Here is a 13,975-nt window from a genome sequence, read left to right as displayed (position 1 = left end):
TTTCCTGAGTTTTGGTTATTGGTGCTTTTTTGAACAGAATGGCTTGCTATACTAATACAGCTGCCTCCCTATCCCTCTGTGTCTTGGGAGTCCTGCATTTGGGTCCTCATCTTGCTTGCCACAGCACTAACCTTGACATATAAGCAGAAATCATATCGATCCAAAGGCACATTTATCAATTCAAGTAGACACAAACCTCAAGCTTATCAAATTTATTATCATGTAATTTATTAACCAACTGGATGAAAGATCAACCAAACATATTTGCAGAAAGTAACAAGGAATGAATATTGGGTAACAGTACTGAACATGTCCTGAGTGTGTTTGGATGTTAGTGTGCACGTGTGTGGGAGTTTTCTGTGAAAACAAACTTGTGTGACCTTTTTGCCACAATTTCTGTGGCTGTGGGTGCTGTCTGTTGATTGAATGTGAAATGCTTTGCATTAAAGCACTCACAGGTCACAGTTTGTTTTGCTGTGCACTGGCAGCTGACGTCCCTGTATGTCAGTTCTTGGGAAATGAGAACTGCCTGATGTATCCTCAGTGGATGGAACTGATGGCCCATCTTTAGCCATCTCCTGAACTGCTTTCTCAACTGCTTCAAACAACTTGATTGCCATTTCTGCCTTTTCAGAATCAAAGAGACTTTATTAATCCCAGAGGGAATCTGAGTTGTCATAGCAGCTAATATACAACAAACATCAAGCACTCATATAAAATTGTGCCACACAGTAAACAGTTCTGCAGCATCTGAAATTTCCCGTTGCTGACAAGACAGTTGGTGCTATTTCTGTGCTGTCCTCTTGAGGGTTCATCCCACACCATCCAGTGGACCCTTCTGTGGCTCGCCGTTTCATGTCCCAGCAGTGAATACTAGTTTGAACAGTTCAGTAGAAAACATAAAACAATTCCCTCTCTGTCTCTATTGAAAGCATCACTGCAAAAGTGGATTGTGAATGTGCCCTCTGCATGTAATTGAGCACTGGTGACAAGTGCTGCCAGATTGCTGGTGGGCCCTTAAGTCTTGATGGGGACACTGTGCAGAAGGACGTTGGATGGGAGGATGTATGTATATAAAGCACATCTGTGTGCTGGTGTGATGTTCTGAAGTGGACTGCTTGTATCTCTGTGCTATATTTTCAGAGCTCATTTTCAGAGGTCAACATGAATCAAGTCTTCTTGTGCTTTCAAGCCTCGTCTCTTTTTTGATTGTTACTCTGGATGTTTTGCCACTGGGGTCATTCTTGTGCTCCTAATCCACTACTGCCTGCTGGAGATAAGTCACTTGACTCTCTGCATTGTACTGGATGGAGACTGGGAAGAGAGATCCTTGCACTCAGAACATTCTCCGTACATGCAGTTTGTTTTCTGTGTGATGGCTTTCACAAGATCATCCAGATCGACAGTCATCACTTTCAAGTGGTGAAGCTTCTGCACAACAACCCAGATTCTCATGCATTTTGCACATATATGTGTCCCAATAAGTCTCGAGGGGTAACAAGGTGCAGTTCAGTTTCTTTTCTTTCCTTGATATTATGGTGTGTCTTTCTCCACCTTTGCATTGACTTCATATCAGTATTTATTTATATCACGAAACTGAACATAAATCTCAACAACTCGAGTAATTTCAACTGTACAACTTAAAAATCAGGTAAATAGAGTAAAATCAACAAATATTCACATTAATAAATCATTTAATCCATTGACTCTACTCACTCCTGTAACTGGTACTCAGTCTACTCTTTATATGAGTAACAGGACTGAAAGTAATAGCAGTGAGTTTTTAGCATACAGTTTGCAATATAGCCACATGGCATCCTTGCTAGTATGAGGACAGTGAGCACAATCTAATGATTTTCCCCAACATTTGATTTTTAAAATAATCAAATAACAACTAAGCTATAATTAAGGTAATGGGGCTGTATGTTGATATTCAGCCATAGTTAAAATATCAAATAAATGAGAAAACCTACTTTTGGTCTTTGCATGGCTTTTAAAAGATTCACCTTATGCAACTTCCTGTTGTGCATGTGACTTCTGCAATGTTCCACATTTTTTACACGGGATAATATGTTAGGGTAACAGGACTGGGTGAAAACCCAGGGACATGACTAAAGTGTATATTTAACAAAATTATTATAGGTTTCTATGGAAATATTCAAGATTCAAGACTCAAAGATTTATGCAATGCATAGAGCGGAAATGCAGTCACCACAAAATGCACAAAACCCAACATGTCTTTAGGATTGTATTCAATATGTTTCATTTTAAGATGTAATGAGGACAGGTGACAAATACTGTTTTTTTTTTCAGTATTCAAGGCAGTTCTTATATTATTCCTTCACAACATATATCTTAAATTTTCAATCAGATCAATATGTGTGACAGTTTGCTTAATAAGAAAATGTGTTTTACAGTTAATCTTCATCAGAATTTATAAATATAATTTCCAGGGGATGAAAATGGCGCCCATTCGGTGGAATGACTCATTTAACATTTCAAAGTTTGGCACATTTAATTTAACGGGACGTTCGGCCGGTTTTCTGCGTGTTTACAGGAGGATGACGCTGTTTCTGCTGTTCCTGCTCCTCATGAACACACTGACTCTGAGCGCTGTTTGAATGCACACTGTGAACCCGCGGTTTGATTCACACAGAGCGACTGTGTTTGTGAAAGTATGAGGGCTGGTGTGACAAAACCCACGACCGACACTACGTGACATTACTAACGTGTGGGGGCGGAGCCAAGTTGCCATAAAGCGCGCGGTGCGTTCCAGTACTTGATTTTAGGAGAGTTCCCAACTGAAGGAGTCACGTGACCCTGTGTTGCAGGTTAACTGTTAGATTTGTTTACAGACTCCACTCTGTGTGTTCATCGTGTGTGGATCCACAGATTGGTCGTTTTCACGAGCGGTCTTCTGTCAGCGTGTCTGCGGTTTGACATGATTAATGACCTCAGCAAAAAGAAAGTCTCCAGCTCTGTAAATCCACACACTATCAATATTATCTTTAGACGGCAGAAAACACAGTCTGAGGGGGCTGTAGTGACGTGCTAAGAAACTAACTCAACTAATTAGAAACTAACTAATTAGAAATACACTTAATCAGCAGTGGTGATGTTTTATATTCCCCATAAGATCTGGGGACCTTGGAAAGGTGTAACGAAGGGCCAGAGAAGAGAGTGGCTGTTAGTGAATCATCCAGCAGGTCGGTGTTGAAGTGTTGAGTTTTAGATGAATCTGATTTTGTCTTTCAGATCAGGGAAGGAATACAGAAGTCAGGAGGTGGGAAAAAAGCAAAAGGCAAAATCCAAGCAGAGTTCAGTTAAAAGCTGTGGGGCACAAAGATTACAGGGCAGCAAACAGAGGCTTTGAGACATGTTGTAGACAAAGGTGGGTTGATTGCACACGGGCCTGTTATGTTGTAAACTGTTGGGCTGGGAAAAGGAGAGACTTGTGGTTAAATCACACCTTAATATTGCATAAAAGAGTGATGATCACATCATGTGAACATCTCAAATAAAACCTAATACAGGTCCTGTTTCATGTCCACTTTAAACACAGTGACTGCAGGTCCTCCTACATGTGGTATGACTGTAGTTTATTGGCACGTTGTCAGTGCAGATATTTTCACTGCTGCTTATTCTCTGGCTTATGCTAGTTTTGCCCCACTCAGGAAATAAGGGGCTAGTTTTTGAGGATTGATTCATAACTCCGGGAGAGAAACAAAGACTTCAGTGATGTTGTTCTAGGCTGTCAGTGCTGTGACAGGTCTATGGGAGAGTGCAGCCTGTCCACCCATTTTAAATTTCATTTCAATTCAATTTTATTTATATATCAAATCACAACAAAAGTCACCTCAAGGTGCTTTATATTGTACAGTAGATCGTACAATAATAGATACAGAGAAAAACCCAACAATCATATGACCCCCTATGAGCAAGCACTTTGGCGACAGTGGGAAGGAAAACTCCCTTTAACAGGAAGAAACCTCCAGCAGAACCAGGCTCAGGGAGGGGCGGGGCCATCTGCTGCGACCGGTTGGGGTGAGAGAAGGAAAACAGGATAAAGACATGCTGTGGAAGAGAGACAGAGATTAATAACAGATATGATTCGATGCAGAGAGGTCTGTTAACACATAGTGAGTGAGAAAGGTGACTGGAAAGGAAAAACTCCTCGTGTGTCATAGTGGTCTGATCAGACAATATATTTACCCTTCTGTGCCATTTCATGTTTAGGTCAGTTATGTTTGTTTAGGTCAGTTATATTTTTTTGTGCAGTCATTTGGTTTGTTAAGTTTGCAGTTCTTTGCCTGAGTTCAGTTTTGTTTCTTTGACATTTTTTATGAGCTTAACATTAATTACTTTTATAAATATAATATTTGGGTTAAATGAATGAAAACTTTGTTTTTCTAATAATTCTTGTGACTCCTTCTGCTTTTTCAACTTGGTTCATCACACAGCCCTAAATATTTGTTTAATGTCCTGGTCAAATATTACTCCAAGGTGTGTAGGAATGTTTAGCTTATTTTAGAGTTTAGACATGTGTTAAGATAGAATGTAGAATTATTGTAGAGACACTGACACTGCCCTCAATATAATAAAGGCCTGACTGTGTCGTGAGCTTAGAAGTAGATTTGTAACTGGATAACTGTGGTCTGGAGGGGAGATGGTATTTATGGCCCCTAGGAAGAGACATACCCACAGTGCTTAACTGATATACTCCCACACCTATATCCACACTCACTCACGTGCACGCACATACCAGGTATGCACACACAGTCACTCACGAGCACTCACATAGACACGCGGGTACGCGCACACACAGTCATTCACGTGCTCGTGCACATAGACACAGACACAGAGTTTGCAGCACACATGGGGATCTATGATGGGGTCGCTCCTATAAAGCTGGGTGGAACTAACAAAGGGGTGAAGATTGTTTTAGAGGGACACCGGCCTCGTCTTCCCTTCTAGAAGTGCATGCTTAAATGAAGATGAATAAAGATGAATAAAGATTTTGTAAAAATAACTACTGAAGTTCCGGTGCCGTTTCTGGATCCCTCGACGAATGAAGAACCGGGGCAAAACTGATTTCGCAACAGTTTTGTTGCCGAAACCCTGGGATTCGCTCGTGGCCCAGAGAGGATGAATTGGCAGAGCTGAGATCGTGAAACGAGGCGAACAGAGAGCTAGCTCACATGATTAAAAGGTAAGCACGACCTGTTTATTTTCGAACCGTGCATATTGTTTAAAGTCTAAATTATCTGTTCGCCAAGTTGAGCGTATCTCAGTGTAATTTCACTCAGTAGTTAAAAGAAACGGTGTTTGATCCGTTTTAGTGGCGGTGTGTGATCCGTCTTAGTATTAGGAAAAAGTGGCGGTGTGTGATCCGTCCTCCGTGCGTTAAAGCAGGACACCTGTGTTACTATTAGTTAGAAAGCGGGGCTGGAAGGCCTCGTCGCCAGCTTAGGGCTGTGTGTGTTCCGGGCTTGGTTGCCCCACCTATTCTCGGACGCGGGGATAGGACCTGTGGGACAGGAGATCCAGGGTGGTTACCTAGGGGACCGGGGACGCCTTAAATAACTAAAGCTAGGTGTTGGATCCTAGTCGCGGTTGATAACCTGCATGAGAGTGGGGGCAAGTTGCTTCGTTAGTGAAAGCACGACGGCTTGGCTCACCCCACTGACTGCAGCGTTAGTAAATTGCGTTGTGTGTGTGGAAAGCGCCGTTAGAGTCGGCGTCTCGTTTGAAGTACGGGAGTCAATTAAAGTAACAAAAATAATTTGGGTCTAAAAGTGTGTGTTTGTGGTGTGCAGAAATCGCGGCAGGAGGCCGTGTCGCGAATTGTTGCAAACTGTGAAGTCAATTGGGGGGTTTAATTTGGTTTTATTTTTTATGGGGAAGAGAAACTGCGGTATCCAGTCCGTGGCGCAGTTTGAATAATTCGTGAGGCAAATGTGGCGCGATCGGAAGATCATGAGCCTAATTGTCCTAGTTAGCTTGAGGTGTACAAGAGCGGACGGCACCCGCTCTTTGTGCTGATCAGGGCGTTGTCCTGTGTCAGCAGAGAAGGTGTCTCGCAGAAAGTTTGAATGGGACTGCGAGAAGCATGAGGTGTGTGTGAGCCAGCCTCGAGGGGCGGGGTCACAGGTGGAACAAAGGAGGAGTAAAATGTGTGTGTGTGAGTGAGAGAGAAAGAAAGGTGGGGGCGAGTGACCAGCCTGTGTGTGTGTGTGAATTCCTTGATGACAAAAGAGGGAGAAAAAGTAGATTTGTTGATTTTCTGTGAAATAATGATAGTTAAGAAATCAAAGTGATCAAATAGGAGAAAATGAACTAAAGTAACTAAAGAAAAACTAAACAGTGGATTAGCGTTAAAGTAATGATAAATAAATTGATAAAATTAACAGTGACATTTAAAGGTGACCAAGTACTCAAGGATGAATGGAGAATTTGTTTGCTGATTGTATGAGAGCTGTTGGGCTGAAAGGAAAATGAGGTTGGAGGAGTGAGTTAACAGGTTAATGTGTGCGTGTGAAACAATGGGGTAAAAGAAAAGAGAAAAAAGAGAAAGAAAATAATGAAAACAAAGAAAAATAAAAAGTGTGGAAGCGTGAATGGGAAATTGTCTCCAATTGGGTGAAGCAGTGACACTACAGGTCATCTTCTTCCCCTGCTGAAAGAAAGAAAACATAATTTGGAGTATTGTGGGTGAAAATAATTAACAACAACATCAAGAAGTTTTTTGTGTTTGTGGTTAAGAACAAATAAAATTTCATTGTTGGGGTTTAAAGTCAGTAGAGTTCAAAACAAAATAAGCGGAGATGTGTTGCTTTAGGAGTGATGAAAACATATCCAGTCACAGTGAATAATGAAAGTCTCTCAGTCTGTCGATTACAGGTGGGGAACGGACCTGGATCAATTCTCAACGGGCGGCAGTCGGAAGAAAGTTATAGGTTAAGATCATTAGAAATAAAAAAAGAAACACCCAGCCAGCATTTTTGGCTGAATTGTTTTGCAGCTTCCCGTCCTCATCCTGAAAAAGCAAGCTCCAAGGAAGCTAATCTCTCCCTGAAGACACAGAGTGCACTACCAGAAGCATGAGGATGAACATCAACAGTGGACAGCAGTCTGAGAGACAATACCAGAGACCTGAGCAGAGAGGTCCAGCAGCACTTTGGGCAAACGGCATCAGAAAGAGAAGATCCATCATCTTGATTGGATGAATGGAGATGCGTTTCCAGCAAGCTGCAACTTCACTGTGTGTGAAGGACCTTTGAGAAGATTGTTGGAGTTTGACACTTGCTGTGTTTGGAGCAAGATGGCAATGGAAGAGACCGTGGGAGCAAACATGGGACAAAACTGAAGAGAACTGACTGTCATTGGACTGCAAAGTGGGAGAGAAGAATGGAGAGAGAGGAGCAGGTGAGGACAGAGGAAGGCTGTTTTAGTGTGGGGAATCAAATTGGGTTAAGGAATCTGGGGAGACAAACGACTGCCTTGAAGTGGAGGATTGACAAAGTGTCCAGACCACCACAAAAGGGGGAGGAAGACAAGCACTGAGGTATGCAAGAGTACTGTTAGAGAAAATGGAAAGGCAACACCACACATGCACATGATATGCACTACAGAGAATACAAAATCATACATAAAGTGTTACACATCAAAAGAGGATATTTGTAGAAGGGGTTAATAACACACAGCGTGGTTGCCAATGGTAACCTGCAAGCATTTGGGGTTTAGCTGTGCCTGAGTATGATAGAGATTTTCATTTAGATGTTTCTGAAACAAAATTTGGAGTGAACAGAGTTTTGTTTCAGAAAAAAGGGGGAAGGTACATAAAAGGACACACAGAAATAGAAAATGTATTAACCCGACTAACACACACACACGCAATGAAGCTCATTAGGATCAAACACAATTTTAAGTAGGCAATACTGTTACCATCATCCTGTCTGGTTTATTGAGTGGGTTGAGAAGTGATACATAGACGACTGAATTAGTATTATTTTGGGGAACAGGATAACAGGGATGAACAGAATCCTGCAGCCAGAGTTTAAATGAATAAAACTAGCAGATCTTTTGTTTTTTGTTTTGTTTTTGTTTCTGATGTATAGGGAAGGCTGTACCATGGCACCAAGTTTTAGATTTGGTGTGTTTTCACCTATTAGAAAAATAATATTCTGGGATGAGTCCTAAGACCAGGCTTCTGTATTTTTATTTAATTTTGTTTTTCAGTTTTATCTGTTATTTTTATTTTTATTTTGTTTTTTGGACAGTGCACTGATTTCTGTTTGTGAATTTCTTTTCTTTAAGCAGATCTGCACGACGGGAATTAAAAGCGCTATACGACACGTCGAGAAAACCGTTGCGAGTGAGTTTCTCCAAAAATTACAATGGGCTCTGGAGAAAGCCGCTGATTTGGGACAATTGGAAAATGAGAGTCCCTGCCCAAAAAGGATTCAGCGAGATAATCCGATCTAAAGTTCTTTTTTTTGAAATGACGTCATTTTGCTGTGGGTGGAAATGAAAATGCGATGATAATTTCCACTATCAGCAAAGAAAAAATGAATGAATGAATGAATGAGTGAGAGAAAAAAAAACTGACTGACTGGTAAAAGCTGACAATAGCTGATAAGACTTGACCACTACTCAAGGTTAACCTCCACCTAGACAGGACAAAAGGGTGGATGAATTTATGTGTGTTTCTTTTACAGGAGTAGGAAGATGACAGCAGCATCCTAGGTTGTGTGATGATTTAACCTTTTAAATGCCACTTTCTGTGTTTGTCAATCTATTAGAGGTGTGTTATTCATGGGCTTGTGCGCAGCGTTAACATTTACATTTCTTTTCTACAGCAGAGAGTTAATCATGTGTTTGATTATGTGAGTTACAGCAGGACACACTAATGGTTAATGTTCTTTCTACTACAGGATTACTGGGTTTATGAGTGAAGGGAACTGTGTTTACAGGCTATATGTTGATTATGCTATTACACTGTGTTCTTGGGAAAATGTTGACTATTACAGGGGAGAAGTGAAAATAGTGTGAGAAACATCCTGTGTTGAAATCAGTGTCATTCCTTTTACAGCAGGCTTAACTTTATGACCTCTTACAGCATCTCTGGAACCTGTCGACCTGCGCCTGACCACCAAGATTGTCCATCTGTGCTGTTAATGTTTGTTTTCCTAAGAGTGCATGTAGAGGATTCAGCAGAAAACAGACAAGTGACATGAGAAAACAAATAAGAGATGCAGTGTTTATGGAATAGTTTAATATGGGGCTCATTAGCTGGCCACTATTGAGCTCATAGTGATAAAATGAGTGGAGTGATAAACTTAAGGAAAGTCACCGATTACATTGTGGACTAAATTGGGATGATTCATGATTTGGGACAAATTATGGCAATAATAGTGATCTGATGATTTGAGAAAACCTGCACATGATACTTGCCTTTTATGCTGAATACTTTATTATTCTTATGATCTATAGTCGGTTGAAAATGTGAAGTTTGATTTAACAGACGTTGTCTTCCAGGATACAGGCTCCAGGTGGAGCTGGGAGTTAGACAAGCTAAACATTTATTTGCTGACTGATGTTTTTACACAGGGTTACAGGTTGGAGTATGGCTGCTCCAAGTGGGAAACCCTGGAGATTGTTTTAGGGAGACTGTGCAACATTCTATGTCTCATTGGGAAGTTGACACATGGTGAAAGCCATGTGGGGAGAGGAGTGTTATTTTTAAATCTGTAGATGTCGTGAGGTGCCATGACGAGAAGGAGTGACTGAGGAGATCGTCTACAAGATGGGAGCTGAGGCCAGGAGAGAGTTTTCAGGAGGATCAGAGATCACCTTCAGCACAGCAGACATCACGCAGGAGATCGTCATGAGGAGACTCTGCACAGCAAGATTTTAAATAAAATGAAAGAGTGTCGACGTTGAGGAAGACAACTAAGGTGTACGACGTGCTCTGCCTTAAAATCTTCAGCAGCGTTGGAACGTGAGAATCGAGGGATGGAGAGAGCGTGCCAAGCTCCAAAAGTGACAGCGCAGAGGAAGTCCAGCGATGGAATTGTGATTTTGTGAACAGCACAAATGATTTGATGCTCTGCAGAGAAGCCTTCAGCATGGGAAGAGATGTAAACAGACAAGCCTTTTATCTAAATTTATATCATGTCAACTTCTCTAGGCTGGTGAGGGGGAATTTGAGAGAAACAGTAGTGTTAGGTGTGATAATTGTTGTTATTGTAACTGTGATTTTTCTCATAAGTGAATTGCCCAGAGACAGACCCGAATCCATTCCGGCGACTCCACCATCACAGGCCACGGCGAAGCGAACCAAACGTAGTGAAACAGGTAAATCAGATGAGTGTTTTGATTATTATGGCGGTATAGAGTTGGACCACGTTAAAGGGTCCACTACCTCGTATACATTCGACCTTTGTGCTGTCATTAAATGTAAAGGTTTAAACAGTTCATGGCGGGGATATGATGTCTGGGTAGGTTATAATCCAATGGTAGATATAGAGTGTAATAATCAGAAGCTTGTGTGGCAGGATGAATGTTATCCCTCAGTCCAACCCACTTTCAGCCTGGCGCATTAGGGGGCGCTAGTATAAATAGTGGCCATTCGAGTGTCCCTGGATCGCTTGCCTGTGACCTCCTTTTTGGTCACCTGACTTCCTGTTGGTGTTGCTGAGATTAGTTGCGGGTTACTTTTTTGAAGCCTCCATCGCAGCTGGTAGGTGTTTACTCATTGTAGTGTATATATTACTTTGCTTGGTGGTAAACAGCTATTGTTTGTAGGTCGTAGCTGTAGAAGCCTCCTCTGAGCCATTCTGCTTACGTTTTATGACACGGCTTACTTGGTACGTAATCAACTTCTGTTACGCTCTCTGCCTTCTGTTGTTCTTTTATAGTAATTATTTATTATGCTTTGCAGGAAGTGTGGGCCTTAGTTTTGCGCCAAGCTACGCAAACTGAAGGGCTGCTGCTTTGCTTTGCTGTGCTTTTACCGTCTGTTCCCGTTGCGAGATTTCTTTTCCTGCTGCTGCCAGCTTTTACTGTGGACGTCGGCGTGGACAGCGGCCATATGCCCGCCGGTTATGGGAGTCAGCTGGCGTGCATATTGATTGACCGTTAACTTGTAGTCGTGCAGACGGCAAGTTGGAGCAATACGGTGATTCCGTTTGCTCCAGATTTTAGAGTTTTATCCAGATTGTATGTTGTTTTACTGTTGTTTGTTTTGTAGTTTGGATTTTTGTTACGCCACTGGTGGGAGGCCCTTTTTCTAGCTGTAGATCACCAGTGTGGTCCTGCAGTTGGGTTATCCCCCAGCGCTACACATTAGTTTGTTGTGATATATTAAAATTTTCTTTGTTTCTTTTATTCAGATGCGGAGCGCCGACGTGGAGGAGACTAGGGTGCCTTGGTGGTGGGATCCTTTGCGTGTACACACCTGCCTTGTTTAGTTTATTAGTGTGAGTGTGTGTGTGATAGTGTGCTGCACTTGTGTCTTGGTGTGTTTTCTTTTTTAGTTTGTGTGTGGCATCCCTGCCCCTCCACTGGTAAGCCTCAGCTCTGAATACCTTTTTAAGCATATTTGTATATGAATATTTATGATTGTGCTTTTATATGGTGTTTTAAATAATTATTAATAAATTGTTAATTTGTTTATCATTGAACCTCGTCTCTGTACTGAGTATAGCGAACCTAAGTGCCTTTTTGGTGATTTACTGTTACTTCCAGTATTCTCTGGGTGAAATTCCCAGGGTGGCGTTGTCTTTTTAAAACTGTGAAGAGTATTTACTTTATTTCCACCTCGTGCTGCCACACTTGGCTACCCCTATCACGCTTATTGGAAGGGCCCGTGTGAGTACTGGTCTACCATAGTGGAGTATTCTGGCACGTGGCGCCCGTACAAGGACACCACGTGGCAGAAGCTTGGGTTTCAGCGGGACTTCTCAGCTGGGCAGAACCCGTTGACCCTCTCACTGAATGGTTGGCGTGACACTGTGTGGCCCGCTCGATCCGTGGTGTACTTATTCATAGGAGTAGACGTCTTAGGGAAGGACCCATACGGTCTGGTTAAAATTAACTTTAGAGATTCTGCACCTGATGTGGCTGAAATAATTAACACCTCCCCCACCATTGTCACTTTCAGAATAGGGCTCACAAATACTTGAGGTAGATTATACAAGACTCAAAGCTAAACAGCTCATTTCAATGGCCACTGGCTATCGTGAGAGCAATTTATGGCTAGACTGGCTCATCCAAAATGCTAGGGAACAGAATGTTTCAGATTGTGTGGCGTGCGCACCTGCCCGCCCACGTCTTTTCACAGAACCAGCTCCTTTATATCCCGAAGACCAGTGGGGATTTGAGTGCATGCTCAGACTTACCAGAGAAGCGGCTTCTGAAGGTAATTGTACTATGTTAGCAAGTTTGTCTCCACCAATAGGTAATGATACTGTGCTTGGTCTTTTCACACTGAGAAGAGCCAACTACACGTGTTTCGACTCTACGGTGTTTTTCCCTGACAGACATGAGCATGAGGCCGGGGAGATTAATGCTGATTGGTGTACTGTTACGTACCTGGTCAGAGGAAAGCTGTCAAGAGACACCGGCACTGAAATAGGCCTGTGGGCACGTGCTGGTTCGTATTATTATTGTGGTGGGTACAGATTGTATGTTAGAATTCCTAGTGGGACTTTTGGTCTCTGTGCCATGGTACGTATAGGTGCACCTCTCGTTTTAGTAGGAGAAAAGGGGATGCGGCTGGCTAAGCCCGGCACCGCTCAACTGATAGCCACGTGCAGACGTCATGTGTTGGCTAAACAGTCATCAGGATCGTTTGACCTTACAATAGGATCACCAACATATATAGATGCTATTGGGGTTCCTAGGAGTGTGCCTAAATGAATTTAAGGTAGCAGACCAAATTGCTGAAGGATTTGAAAAGCTTCCCATAATTTCTGCATTCTTTCCAGTAACTCCAAATAAGAATGTGGATTGTATCAATTATGTGCACTATAATGTAATGAGACTGGCGAACTTTACCAGGGACGCGGTTGAAGGGCCTGCTGATCAGTTGGGTCCAACATCTTTAATGGCAGTACAAATCGGATGGCGTTAGATATGTTGTTGGGAGAAAAAGGGGGCGTTTGCGCGATGTTTGGGGATATGTATTGTACTTTTATTTTAAATAACACAGCTCCAGGCAGCTCTGTGACCCGAACTCTGGAAGGCCTAAAGACGTTGTCCACCACGATGTATGAGCATTCGGGAGTGGATAACCTGTTGGAAGCGTGGATGACCTCTGTCTTTGGGCAATGGAAAGGTTTCATTATGTTAATTATGGTTTCTTTGTCTGTTTTTACTGCAGTATTAGCGACGTGTGGGTGTCGTTGTGTGCCTTGTATCAGAGCCTTGTTCGTAAGACTCATCAATCGTGCTGTGGGAGAATCTGATACAAAGGCAGACACCATGTTGCCACTTTTGGGAAATGGGGAGTCACAGTATGAAAACATTATGGTGAAAGATTTAGTGTAGTTTTATCTGCCATGGGGCAGATAAAAAGGTGGATTTGTAGGAATGTTTAGCTTATTTTAGAGTTTAGACATGTGTTAAGATAGAATGTAGAATTATTGTAGAGACACTGACACTGCCCTCAATATAATAAAGGCCTGATTGTGTCGTGAGCTTAGAAGTAGATTTGTAACTGGATAACTGTGGTCTGGAGGGGAGATGGTATTTATGCCCCCTAGGAAGAGACATACCCACAGTGCTTAACTGATATACTCCCACACCTATATCCACACTCACTCACGTGCACGCACATACCAGGTATGCACACACAGTCACTCACGAGCACTCACATAGACACGCGGGTACGCGCACACACAGTCATTCACGTGCTCGTGCACATAGACACAGACACAGACTTTGCAGCACACATGGGGATTTATGATGGGGT

The 13,975-nt window shown here is 42.3% G+C and overlaps 1 long non-coding RNA gene across 1 annotated transcript; it reads left to right on the top strand.

The window, feature by feature from the left end:
• The first annotated feature begins 4,643 nt into the window (after nt 1-4,643).
• Nucleotides 4,644-13,939, top strand: LOC120438437. The gene is made up of 3 exons (XR_005611899.1): nt 4,644-10,741; nt 10,807-10,868; nt 10,943-13,939. It is a non-coding gene; the product is annotated as an uncharacterized LOC120438437 (long non-coding RNA).
• Nucleotides 13,940-13,975: the final 36 nt, after the last annotated feature.

The sequence above is a fragment of the Oreochromis aureus genome, linkage group 3, assembly GCF_013358895.1.
Source record: "Oreochromis aureus strain Israel breed Guangdong linkage group 3, ZZ_aureus, whole genome shotgun sequence".
NCBI lineage: Eukaryota > Metazoa > Chordata > Actinopteri > Cichliformes > Cichlidae > Oreochromis > Oreochromis aureus.
This window is presented reverse-complemented; position numbering and strand designations above follow the sequence as displayed.